The following is a 14,864-nucleotide window of genomic DNA, read 5'->3' on the forward strand; positions in this document are numbered from 1 at the left end:
CTAGATCATGCAATAAGTTATTAAGAAAATGTGCGGACGGAAGCATATTCATCAAATACTTTTAGGGCGATTCTATTTTTTAAGACTGCATTAGTATTGTAAACACTTCTTTGATTTGATGACAACATTAAATCTTAAATACAACAAATATACGACCCAAATATGTATGTAGGTTTTTTATCAACTTTTATCATATATTTTGTGTTTATGTATTTTGATTTCTGAAAGAACCGTTGAAATGGAGTTTATAGCTTTGGTTGATTCTTATTTTTTATATTTAGTGGGTACCCGTGATCCGAACCGTGGTTATCCGGCTTTATACGGTTCGGTTCGGTTCGAGTTTTTAAGCAATTCGGTTCGGTTTCTCTTAGTGCATGTAAGGTACCCGCCTCGTGATCATGGTTAATAATATTCTTACTATCCGAACCGAACCACCTCATGAGCACCCCTAGGTGCAAAGGCAGTCCCTTTCTTCCTTCTAACTCCTTAAGAAGTCTGGATCTGAAGCCTCAACCCCCAACCATGCTTGCAATCATGGTTGGTCACCAAGAATGGCTTATAAAAGCCCTAAATCTCCCCAAAAGGGATCTAACACGAGAAGGAGAAAGGTGTTGACTTTATACCTTCCAAGAACTGTAGATAATTAATGCTCAAGTTTGACTCATCTGGCCAACCTCTTGGTTCCTCAAGCTTCTCCTTCCTTCTTGCCACCACAAACCACCAAGAATCACCAAAAATGCCTTTAGATCTTCACAACACGATTAAGGTTTTGTATGGAGTGTTCTAGGAGCATAAATGGGCGATAAAGGTTGTATAAGATTGTTTAAATAGGGTGCAAACCCTCAGATTAGGGTTTTGCCAGCCAGAGTCTACTCGTCGAGTCTTGCCGCCGACTCGACGAGTCCGCCACTTAACCCCCGGGTCCAAACCGCTACTACTCGACGAGTTGGGCCATCAACTCACCAAGTCTCAGTCCAAATTGAAAAAAAATACTTGAATGAAATTCATACTAGGAACCGGGTGCTACAATTATCCTCATTATGAAGAATACATCCTTCATGTACACCTAAGGATGAAATTAAGCAATTGCATACTAGGTGTTTGGTGAAATAACTAATTGAAGCTATCCTTCATGTTTTTCCCCTTGTCTCTAAAGTAATTAAATCATGGGTCAAACCTATCTCTATAGATTAGAAATCCAGATCTTGCCAATGTAACTTTTACAATTTATGTATATTTTTATTTTAAGCAATTGCATACTAGGTGTTTGGTGAGGATGGATTAGCGAGTTAGTTTTTGTAAAAAAAAAAAGTCATCACTTAGGTAGGTTAAAGTAAGATTTTGTAGATCAAATCAAAATACAACAACTTAATTTTTACATGAGCGAGGTAGATTTTGACTTCTACTTACGTTTGGATTTCTTTGTTGTAGTTTGCGTGTTTATAAGTTTTACTTGGCCGAGGTAATTTTTGACTTGTATGTTTTATGCCTTTTTTTGTATTTTTAATAATTTAACTAAAACTAATTTTGATTTCGATATTGTATTTAGAATATTATGTTTTCTTCCATAAGTTTTGAACTCAAGATCTACATTTAAAGCGACAAAAGAACAACATGAAGATCAAAATTTTGGTTCTTTTTTTGAGAAAACATCCATAGTGCATTTTTTTAGAATATGTTACTGTTATATTATCATTTGTAGTTACTCAATGTGGTTATTCTCACTACAAGAAAAAAGGGTTTCTGTTACTAAATTATCAGAGACTGATTAATCAGTCTTGGATACCATGTATCTGGGACTAATGAATTAGTCTCGGATACATTCAAGGACTAATTTTAATGTGTAAATCATTAGATACTGATCAAACTTATCCGAGACTAAAATTTACTCCCTACCCAATTTGTGCCATTTTAGGTTTGGTAGGAAACAAAATTGGTACTAAAATTTAGTCTCGAATAGTATAACATTAGTTGTTACTTTGGGGGGAAAGTTATGAGGGGCTAAATTTTAGTCCTCGATAGACTTGTGCCAAATTTGATCGTGTAAGGTACTTATTATGGCTGAATTTTAGTCATTGATACAATTGCATCAATTTGTCCTATAGACAAGAAACTTTCTAGAGACTGAATTTTAGTCCCTAATAGAAATACAGTATTTGACATTCTAATGGACACTTATAATTAGTTGGATCTTAGTATATAATACTAACTATCCAGTCATAGATACCATATATCAAAGACGGATGAATCAATCACAAATACTATTTTGAAGGAACATCATTAGGGACTAGATTTTAGTCTTTGATACAGGTTATTTAGTCATATATATATATATATATATATATATATATATATATATATATATATATATATATATATATAAACACCATATATCGGATACTGATGAATTAGTCATGAATATTATTTTGACTAAAACATATTAGGGACTGAATTTTAGTCTCAAATAGTCTAGCGTCAATTTTGACTTTAGAGGAATCCCTAATATACTTATGCCAATTTTCATTGTGTAAGGAATGTTTTAGGTACATAATTCCACTAATTGATACAATTTAAACAATTTTCCTAGGAAACTTTCTAATGACTAGCTTTTAGTCATTAATAGACATACACTAGTTGAAAGTCGAATGAACACATAGAACTAGCTCGATGTTAATATCTAAGGATAATTATTTAGTTATAGATACCAGCATCAACCACAAATACTATCAAATTTTAGAACATTAAATCAAAGAACATTGAAATCATTGTTTAAATAATAGCAGGGATGGTGTTAAGTGTGTGGGTGTAGGCGTAGTTGGACGTGCATATGTAGGTATGGGTAGATGGTGTAGTGGTGGGTGTAAATATAGGTAAGGATATGTGTGGATGATGCTATGAGTATAGGTGAAGGTATGGTGTGGTGGTGGTGGGTGCATGTGGACGGGTGGGTATGAGTTTGGGAGAATATACGATGTTATAAAACACGTTTACAATCTTGAAATAAAAAATATCGTTACCGAACATGCCATACTTCAAAAACGTTTAAGAAAACGCTATTGTAATCATATTTATTATATTTTTTATTAAGTAATTTCACATATTTTCAAATGTGTCCAACTACGTTGGCCAAACAATTATATACAGTAAAAAATACAGCTTTCAGCTACCGACTTCTAGCCACTGATTACTGGTTTCTAGCTGGTTTTGAAATACTCGCCTAAATTTAAAAAAAAAATCTAAGTTGAAAATGAAAGAATATGAACCCAAACCATAATTTTTAAAATAAAAAACTACATGGGCTAAATATGTATTTCTTGAAATCAAAACTATAAGAAAATCATATAATTAAATCAAATTAAAAATTATATGGCAAAATCTATAATTATTTTAAATTAAAATCTATATAAACTAGAAACATAATTATTCCATCTTGATATGTTAAAAAAAGGAACCATTATTTAAATAAAAATGGAATACATATAAATGAAGAAACTTTAGGGTTAAATATGTAACTTTTCAAAAATAAACAAATTTAAAATAAATGAAACATTGATACTTTGTGAATAATAAATGATAATTAAGGGGCCATTTTTATAAATTAAATTTATTTGATATAGGTTAGTAGAATGAGATATAGTAGTCATTGCCAATTCGGCCGCAATAGTATGTATAGACTATTAATTAAGAACTGAATCGATTCTTCTTTATTTTTCCCTGTTAGCTTATTTCATTTCCCCCATTACAAATTAAAAATATAGTTTTTCCTACCCAGGTATTTTTCATTTCCCCCTAAAATTCCACACGAAAGTTTAACTTAGCTTCTTCTTCACAAATTGAGACCCATCTCCATACACTTTCAAAACCTAAATTCAATAGGTTGCCATCAACATTCAACATCGCCAATTTTCTCCTTCCTTCCGATTTAGATTCCAGCCACCCCCACCCCTAACATTGTCGATTACGCACACTATTACCCCCAACGTTGAGAGACTAAAAAGGGACGCACTTCTGGTTTCTCATTTCTTCGAGATTTGATTCATGTGTTCCATTTCTCTACTTAGCTTTCTTTTTTCTTTGTTTAGGTTATGAACAAAGTTCGAAGGAGATATGTGCTCCAACATCACCGTTCCACTCATTAAGGTTCTTTATCATATGCTCACACCCAAGTTCTCATTTTTAAAATTTTGATTTTTAATAAAGGCTTGAATTTGTATATTGCAGCCATCGCTGAAACCCCTAGAAAAACTACAGTTAACGATGTCAGATTATGACTCTATGTTGATGTTACTATCATTCTTGATTTTAAATAAATGGTTGGATTTATTTATTTCTTCTTATGTGTACTACAATCATGGTTACAAAACCCTAGAAAAACTACAAATAAAGAGGTCGGATTACGATTCTATGTTGATGTTTTGTGATTCTTGACTCTCCTTATGCATCTACACAATTAAACCTTATGTTATCTAGACATAGTAACCAAGTTACATGTGACAATCCGAAATTTCTAGCTTACATTCTTCTTTTATATCAAAGTTAGCTTCGTTTTGCTATTTTATAAATGAAGTTTCGGGTCTAAAAGAGTGCTTAAAGCTTAGTATAATTGAGTTACGTGTTGGAGGATGGGTTAGTTTGGTTGTAGCATTGGAAAAACGAGCCAAACACACCAAAACCGGTGTGTGCGGCCATCCAGCCGCACACATGCCAACCACACACACCTCCAGCTGCACACACCCTCCTATAAGTACTATCCTTGGTCATTTTGATCATTTCTTACACTCTTGCAAAGCTAGGACTCAAAAATCCTCTCAAGTATCATCCAGAAAGGTAACATCTTTCACCAAGAACACCATGTTTCTGGCAGCACACACTTCTGGCAGCACACCAGGTCGCACACCTGGCCGCACACATGTGCTGGCAGCACACCTGGCTGCACACATGGCCACACACACACTTATAGTGTGTATTTTGGCCATACACTCTCTTGTATAGCCTTTTAACCCTTTGTACAATCATTTATGGTTGTAACACTTCAATATAAGTGTTTACTAGTCCCTAATGTGGTCCCAATTCGTTAATTAGTTGTTCATAACACTAATTATATTCATATATGTGACAATATATGCTAAATAGGATTCGCGTGTGTACTCAAGTCACCACTTGATACTTAGCAACAGATCCAACATTGGCATCAGAACCACTCACTACAGGTGAGTTCATACCCCTAAAATAACCTTTTAAATGCTTTTATGGGGGGGGGGGGGGGAATACAAGTTGAACAATTATAGTTATTATATCAATCACATGTGATTAATGACTACCAAGCAAATGGTTTTCTTACTTTTCAAACTATTTATCAAACTGTTTTACCTCAAATTGTCTTACAAACTCCTTCAATGGTCAAATACTTTCACTTAAACTCTTTTAAACTTATATTCTGTGTATCTGTATAAATATAGTTATATAAGTAGGATTGAAAGGACTTAGGACTGCTAGTCTACCCTGCTTCCTGTTCTTGTTTGATGTGGTCTTAGGGTATCAAGGTTAGTTTTCTGAAGGTCGTTTGAATCCTAGTTATATATTATGTATATGTATATAGATATAAAAGGTTATTTCTTTCATTCAATTCCATGCCCTTGGGTAGCAAGGGCATACAGACATGTTCATACTTTACTAGTAAGCTACCATAGGGGTAGTTTAGGAAGATACTATTACTAGAACAATGAAACATACAATGAGTCAGTTCATACATGAGTCAATACATACTATGATGAGACTAAAACATTAAACAGAGTGAGGAGAAACAAACAATATACACTATGATGAGAAACAAACATACATGCTAGATAGAGAAAGAACGTACAATACAGCTAGCACACATATACATTAACACAATTATGTGAGCCATTAAGCAGGGCATGGCACTACCTTCCATGATTGTTTTTGTATCAGAATCTCCTTAATTGGGGATCGAATGAGTTTGTGTATAGATCTATACTTGATTGACTATCCTACACCTTGTTGCTCGCTACAGTGGGACTTGCAAGTCTACGGGTGCCAAACGTCATTTGTGTGACATCTTACATTGTCACTTTACTATTGAGTCGATAGCAAGATACAGGCCGATCACATGTTACCTTAAAATATACAATTGGCTTAAGGTAATTAGTATAGCAGTAGTTTACTTAAAACTACGTTACAGTACTGAAACATTTTCCCTTTACATTCTACTTTGTGATATTCACACGATGCATGGTAATGTAGAAACTATATTTTTGGTTAATGATAGTCGGAATGCAGAAAATACACACTTTTACAAGAGATACACACAGACACTAGATGCCTTGGTAGAAGGCTACTTTTAGTAGGAAACATAGGGTTTTCTGGAGTAGATCAAACAAACACAAAACCTTTACAAACATACACAATACATCTTACAAAACACCTTACAAATGCTTTCATACAAACTCAGACACTAATATACTTATGAACTCACCAGCTCTAAAGCTGATAAACTCTTTCAAAATAACTTGTATTCTCAGGTCACCAGTAGACAGATACAGGTGCCAGATTTTGAGAAGAATGAGCGTTTTCAAGACTCCTCTTTTATTTTTTATGTATATTTTTGGTGTCTATATAACTTGACAGAACACACTTGTATGAAGTTATATTATTAATGTAATAGATGATGTTGTTGCTTGTTTACTACTTTACATTGTTGTGATACTGTACATGACGTCCTCCACCCCAGATTGTTTCCGCCGTTCATCGGTTTTGGGGGTGTGACATTACATACTTCACATTCTTTTTCTTTCACATATGGTATGTAATATTAATCTTCAATACTTGATATAATGCATACTCATTAACACGTAGTTCATGGCTTCAAACATCATGAAGGATTGCTTATATACAACCTACTTCAATACAGGAGTAGACAATTCATGTTGTTATAGTTGGAAAGGAGCATAAACAGGCAGTTACAAAACTGATGTTTTCACAATAACCATCACATCGGTACCAATTTGTGAAAAAATATCAATTGTACTTGTATTTTAATAAGTTATCATTTACATTTGAGCTACTACTTTTGTGGTTTTTTCATCGTTTTGGCAATTTATTTTTCCATTCTGTTTCGCGATCAGGTTCATAAATTTTATGTAATTTCATCTTGTATGTGCTTTAATCTAATACAAATCAATAGGTAACATGTTTAAGAGACTCAGCTGCCAACATAGGTAGCAATTTGGTATTTCATTTTGCATTTTAATATTTTGTGATATATAAACTTAACCAGTTTCATAAATTTTGTTCTTTAGATTTAGGTTTACCAAGTTCACCTTTTCTAATCAACACCACAAGAAAGTTCAGTTTAGGTTTCCTTTGATAATTTTATGTCTCAAATCTCATTCGTACATATCTCCAAGTTTTTTTTGGATCTTAGATTAGTTTACATTTTAAACTATTTGGCAATTGCAATATGTGAATTCTAGAACACTCCTAGTTCACATATTGATTTTAAAAAATCATGGTGGTTCTGATAACATAAATGACAGGAGAATTGGGAATATATTAAGCAGGAGAAACTAGTTTATTTTTCTTCTCCATGTGTATACAATTCACCAAGGTATTTCTTACAATTTTGCAATTTAGATGTATAGTTTGGTTGATATTAAATATGGTAATTGTGAGATGCTAGTTTTATTAATGTGCAACATTGCTTATTGGTCTTAATTATGTACAGTACAATGCTTCGTAAGAAGTTTATTGTTTTGCAAGGATGCTTGTTGTTTTCAATTGTTTATATCTTTTTTTTTCAAGTTGAAAGTACGCTGTTATTAATTGTTTATAGTTTTTAATTCAAGTTGAATGTATGTTTTCTATTATATCTTCATAGTTTTTTATTTAAGTTGAAAGTATGTTGATATTATTTGAATAATATTACTTGATGTTTAATTAGTTGTAAACTTGATTATTGTTGCATTGTAGGGTATTGGTTATCAAATCAATGAGGAGATGAAAGAAGAGATTTATGGGGAACATGAAGGAAGTGAGGCCAAAAAACAAGAAATTGTTAAGATGTATAACGAAACTATAAAGTTTTCCTAAGGAAATAACCCACCCAACAAATTAGACTTTGATTTTTTTTTTTTGATTTAGTTTCAATACTTTCAAATCAAATATGATTCTTCATTTTGCTAGTCGGATATTAATATTTATATTTGTAGTAGAATGTTTTAATGTTTTGATTTGGAGGTATAAAATTTGAAGTTCATTTTGCTAGTTCAATATTAAAGATTGAATGACATTGTATCCTAAACTGATATTTAGCAATTGAACAATCAGATTAGGGATTGAATGACATTGTATTTGAGATTGATATCTAGTTCTTTAAAAATTAGGTTAGAGACCGAATGAAATTGTATATGAGATTGATACTCAATCACTGAAAAAGTAGGTTAGAGACTCAAGGAAAGATATTTGAGATTGAACATGATAATATCAAAGATTAATATTTAGTCCTTGAAATACGTACGACATAAAAATAGAGATTTCAATGAATAATTTTAAAGACTCAATGTTATATTATAAGAGGCTAATATTCAGGCACTAAAAGCTAGTATTAGGGACTGATGCGACATAAAATTGAGAATTTGAAAAAACTAAATTAGAGATTGAATAAGATATTACCAAAGACTGATTTTCAATCTTTGATGTATTGAAGACTGATTTTCAGTCCCAAATACATAAAAATTTGACTTTCTAAGACTAGGTCTCGGGGGCTAGCTGGAGACTAGCTAAATCAGTCCCTGGTTCTCATCAGAGACTGATTATTGACCATTAGAGACTGATTATGTTAGTCTTTGATACCACTTTTTCTTGTAGTGTCTTTTCATTTATTCTTTTGAGGAATTTATTAACTTACATAAATTTTGAAGTAGGAATAAAGATCATTTTGCATCTTATAGTAAAATTAAGATACCTCTTGAATGGTTGAAATGGTGGTTCTTTATTTGACACTAAATTAATTTTCATTGTTTTATGCTTGCTTATGTTTGGTTCCAAGATGTGTTTTAATTATGTAGAATATAAAATTGAATTAAGACCATAGGAACTGATATGATGCAATGCTCTATTGTTAGTTTGTAACATTTGGTAGAAATCTTAAAGATGAAATTTTCAATCTTGATATAATAAGTAACCTTTTTTTTCCCTTTTCCATTTTAAGGACCTATTATGGGAGTTAGTTTATTAAATTTGGTCCTAAATATTACTTATTTCATTCCTCAATTAACTTGGCATATATGTTGTTTATTTTAGATCTCTCCATATCTTTGTAATAAAAACTGGGTTATGCGAGGTTGGACCTTTCTTGCTCTTGGAGCAATTGTGGGGTGGTGATAGAATCGTAGGGGTGTAAGTGAGCCGAGCTACTCGTGAGCTACTCGGAATCGACTCGTTAAAAGTTCAACTCGAACTCGATTTAAACGAGCCTGAGCCGAGCCTGAGCTTTATTCGGGGCTCATTTATTAAACGAGCTCGAGCCCGAGCTTTTAAACCGAGCTCAACTAGGGCTCGCGAGCTTAAACGAGCCTATATAAATTATAATATAAATATATTTTTCACTCCTTATATTATATATTTATATTATTAATAATATGTTTCCTTAATTTCTTTAATCTTTATATGAATTGAAAGCAAACCAACCGCCTTTGCCGACATTCCCCTTACTCCACACACGCATACGGCATATACCCTACAACTACGAGCCTAAGACGGTCGAACATGCCATTACCCATTTACCATCTAGGGCGACGATAATTAATCCATGATTTCCAATTAACGATCGATTGTAAGTACGTAACAATTGATTTCCGAATCCAGTGGATGTATCAATTGACTGATTGAGTATACGACGGTCTGAGGTCGACGTTTCCCTCCCGAATCCATCTCGTTCTCAACACACAACACTCAACAGCCAAGAGGTATTAATAATATTTCATTCCATCACAGTTTATATTGAATCGATTGGTATCAGTAATGTGATTGAATGAATCGATTGTAAGCACTAAGCAAATAACCTGTTTGTCAATTTTTGTAATTAAAATCGGCACTCCTCAAATCAAAAGGTACCTGTTTGTAATCATATTAATTCACTTGTTTGGAAATTGCAACGTGATTGCATGTTGGATGTTTTCAATTCACATTTTTGACCCTAATGTTTGACCAAATGCTAGAAAATGACACACATATTTTTCAAATCACATTGAGTTATTTACTTTTGCATAAATATTATGTGTACTTGTTGGTGTTCATGGTGTTCCACTGAGTTGTTTATTGTTGCATAAATATTATTTCAAATTGATGTATCTATGATTTGTATTGTTTTCTTATGAAGATTCAATGGATGATGGAGGGTCTACAACAAACCTATTAAGTCCAAACAAAGGAATGGGGGTTGAAACAGGTGTTGGGATTGATAATTCGTCATCACAATTAGTACATGGTATGGATCACACAACCACTCCAAATGAAGAAACAACTAGTCAAATCCCTAATGAAAATGAAAGTGTGAGAGAAAAAAATAACGAAACCGATGAAGATGAAGTACAATTAACGAGAAAACGGAAAAAAACATCAAAAGTATGGGACGATTTTGTTGTAGTTACACTCCGGGATGGTAAGAAAAAAGCCGAATGCAAACATTGTAAGTCAAGGTTGGCTATTACTGGTTCAGGTCCTACATCATCATATAAAAGACACCTAAACAGTTGCATCCCCCATAAACAATCGCTAAAAAACCAACAAATACTAAATTTTCAGCCTAGTGGGTGTGATGTGGATTTTGTGCCACCATTGATCGGACCGGATACAAAATATGATGAAAACAAGATGAGGGAGGCCATAGCTAATTGGATACTAAGTACTGAGCAACCGTTTGCTACTAAGATGAGGGAGGCCATAGCTAATGGGAGGCATTTGGAGAGTTCATAAAGACTGCAGATTTGGAGAGACCAGAAAAGTCGGAGCTTGATATGTATTTAGAAGAAGGTGTTTATAGGGAGAAAGGACAAACAGGAATGGAATCATTTAATGCTTTAGAGTGGTGGAATGTGCACAAGTTAAAGTACTGTGTTTTATCATTGATGGCTAGAGATGTACTTGCAATCCCAATTTCTACGGTTGCATCTGAAGCAACTTTTAGTGCCGGCGGTAGAGTTATTGATCCATATCGAGCTTCATTGGGGTCCGACACGGTACAAATGTTGATTTGCGGAGGAGATTGAATTAGGCAAGTTCATGGAGTCAAGAAAAAATTAAAGGTATATTTGAAAAAAAATCAAAACCACATTATAATTGTTATTTTAATAGTTTAAATTATTAATTGTCAACCTTTTTATTTTGTAGAAGGAGGAGTTTCCTATTGAGGTTTTACTGCCTGAGGTGAACACAAAGTAATTGAAGGTAATTAGATGTGTTAAACAACAAATTCTTAATCTGAAAAATATTTCAAAAAATGATTCCTTTGTACATTTTGCAGGTTTTGTGTATCTGAGGAGTGAAGTTGCATAAAGGAAGATTTTTCTATTTCTAGTCGTTCAATAATTAGGAGTTTAACTACTATTTTTGTAATTTGAGCTTTTACTCTTTATGTTCTTTTATTTGGTTATATTTTAGACATTAAATCAATACAAATGGAGAATCTATGAATGTCTGTTTTGAAGTTAGAATTTGGATTATTCCCTTGAATATATGATAATAAATTAAACGAGTCCCAAAACCATAAACGAGCTCGAGTCGAGCCTAAGCTCATTTAGGCTCGCATGACAAACTAAACGAGCCGAGCCTGAGCCGAGCTCGAGCTTCTTATTTTTCCTACGAGCCGAGCACGAGCTTTGAAATTGGGCTCGAAACGAGCCGAGCTCGAGCTCGAGCCAACATACAATCAAACGAGCTCGAGCCGAGCTTGGGTATGTTCGGGCTCGGCTCGGCTCATTTACACCCATATAGAATCGTATAATCTTGATGATGCAAATTTGAAGATGGTTGGGGATGCGGCAAATTAGCATGGAATGAGTCTGGTAACAAAGTATATTTGTCTTGATAATTTAAAATTGGATTATGGGATTAGGACGTATACAACTTTCTATTTAGTTTATAAGTTTTCTAATTCTCCAAAAACAAGGTTAACCTTTTCTATTTATAATTTTAATATGGATTTTTTTTTATTAAAGCTCTCCATCAATTTGATTGAGGAAAGTATCAAAAAAATTGAAAGTGGAAGGCTACAAGGAAAAAGTTTTGCTATGAATTGATTTAATGGAGCAACTTAATAACAGGAACAAAAACAAGTTGATCGTAAAAATACATCGAAATATGTAGTTCATTTTTTGTTTATTATTGGTCCAACGATCTTTGACTTCATGTTTTAAATGTTTATTAGATTAGCCTTCTTTGAAAGAAAAAACAATTCATTATATTTTATTTTTTATTATATTATTGCACTTTTATTGTTTTTCTATCGGTTAATGTTGATATGAAAAGTGTTAAAAATTGTTTCTAAATAATAGTTTGTCCAGATGCAAAAAATAAAATAAAATAATAAGATAGGAAATATACATAAATCTACATGTTTATTTGAGTAAACACTAAATAAAATTTTATTTATCAGACATTTCATCCATCGTGAGGATATTCAACTTACAAACTGCAAATTGGATATTAACAATAATGTATATATTTATTTAATCATTTTAAAACAAACATATAAACTTACTTACAAAACTCATACCTTTGTAAATTAATAATTTTTTTCGTAAATATTCGATTTCGAGATTTCAATAGTTTTTTTTTTCTTTTTCTAAACCGTGATTTCCACATATTTAAACCTAATTATAAAATATAATTTAAAAATCAATATTGTAAGTGGTATTAAATTACAAATTATGAATTATATTATTCTTATTGTACTTATCACATCAGTTTGAATGAATTTTAGTAAAATAAACACAAAACTGTTGGCTAATATTGGTAACCGAGTAAAATCGCAAATACTCGCAAACGAAACGAAAGAGCGTTGTTATGCATTTGTGGGAAAAGACGTCCACGTGCACACACGTTTACACGTACACACACACACTTTTACATGCGCGCTTTAGACCTGTTCACACCCCGCTCACAACGTCTTCTTCAATTTGTCCCTTTTTCCCTTTCTTCAACATCATCTGAAGTCGGAAGAAATTAATGGCAGACTGGGGACCAATACTTGTGGGTGTAGTACTCTTCATATTGTTGCAACCCGGACTCCTTTTTCAGTTACCCGGAAACGCCAAGCAGCTGGAGTTCGGGAGCATGAGGACCAACGGCAAGGCTATCGCCGTTCACACTCTCATCTTCTTCGCCGTCTACACCATTCTCGTCCTCGTCCTCCATATCCATATCTACACTGGCTGATCTCAGATCTATCTGGATCCCTAGGGCCTAGTTAAAGCTACGCAACTGATCTTCATTGTCGTATCAGGTTTTGATCAATCATTAATGGATAGTGTTATGTGTTAATTAATTAGCCTATATATGTGTTTTAACTTTTAACTTCCTATCAATCAAAACCTGCCTTTTGTTGACTTTTTGTGGATCTAGCTGTTCGTGTTTTTTCTTTACTTGTATGTCATTGTCATGTTTGTCTCATTGATTTTGCGATTTTGGAGCTTTTACTGTATGATGTGCATGAACCGATAACCCATCCATTGCTTTAATTACGTGTATGTCATGTTTTGCCTAGCTAACGGCTTGATAGATTTTTATTTTTTGTACGAATCTCCTTGTCCATAATTTATAACATCTTTTCAAATATTTACCTTTACAGATAAATGTTTAATACTCCTACTAATTTATTGTGTTGCATTGTGATATTTCCATTTAGTTTTTATCCATCCATTAAAAAAAAAAAAACTTTTTATACTTTTATACCCATCATCATTATTCTTTTTCTTCAAACAGGTATAAAAGTTAAAATATTTTCTTTTACAAATAGATGAATGAAAAAGTAGGTGGAAATATCAATGCCCTAAATTGATAATCTGATTAAAAGCGACCCATGAATCAATAATGATCCAATTATAATTGTTGGAAAATTTAGTAAAAATTATGTATTTTTATTAAAATTTAGACACATTTAAATATAATATATATTGTATATATTATTAACTTTATTGGGTTATCATCTCTGTGATTACTTCGAAAAAATATATGTTGTGTTTAAAATGAATGATATGTGAATAAATATTGATGCTCAAAAATAAGTATTTTGAAATAAAGTTAACAAATAAAAGTGACTGAATGAGCCCCATGAGAACTTTTAATGGGTTTATAAGCATATGAGAAAGAGCCCAACATATGAGAAGGAACAAACTCTTAGTGGGTTTATAAGGCTGCAGGGAGTGGCTGCGGTTTGGGGCCGCGATTTATGTCACCTTAGCCGCGAACACCGCCCCCTCACTGCGGTCTCCTACGGTTTTGGCCGCACCGCGGCCCTCTATAGCCGTGCAATGTGATTGGTTGGAAGGAATCAGGTCAAAATACTACCATTTTTTTCTATAAAATACTACATGCACTTCATTTTTTTTTTCAAAAAAAAAAAACACTCTTCTTTCTATTTTATTTAAAAAAATTCACCAATCTCAAAATTGTGTTTTTTTTTTCATGTGTATTTTTTTTTTTTTGGAATGCAATGTAATGTTTTTTGAATTTTCAATGTAATGGGATTTTTAATTTTCAAGTAATGAAAAAATACGTTGTTTTATCAAAAAAAAAAGTTTATTAAATTAAAATAGTTTAAAAAATCACAAAAAAACAAAAAAAAT

This window comes from Lactuca saligna, chromosome 2, assembly GCF_052625555.1.
Source record: "Lactuca saligna cultivar CGN05327 chromosome 2, ASM5262555v1, whole genome shotgun sequence".
NCBI classification, from domain to species: Eukaryota; Viridiplantae; Streptophyta; class Magnoliopsida; order Asterales; family Asteraceae; genus Lactuca; species Lactuca saligna.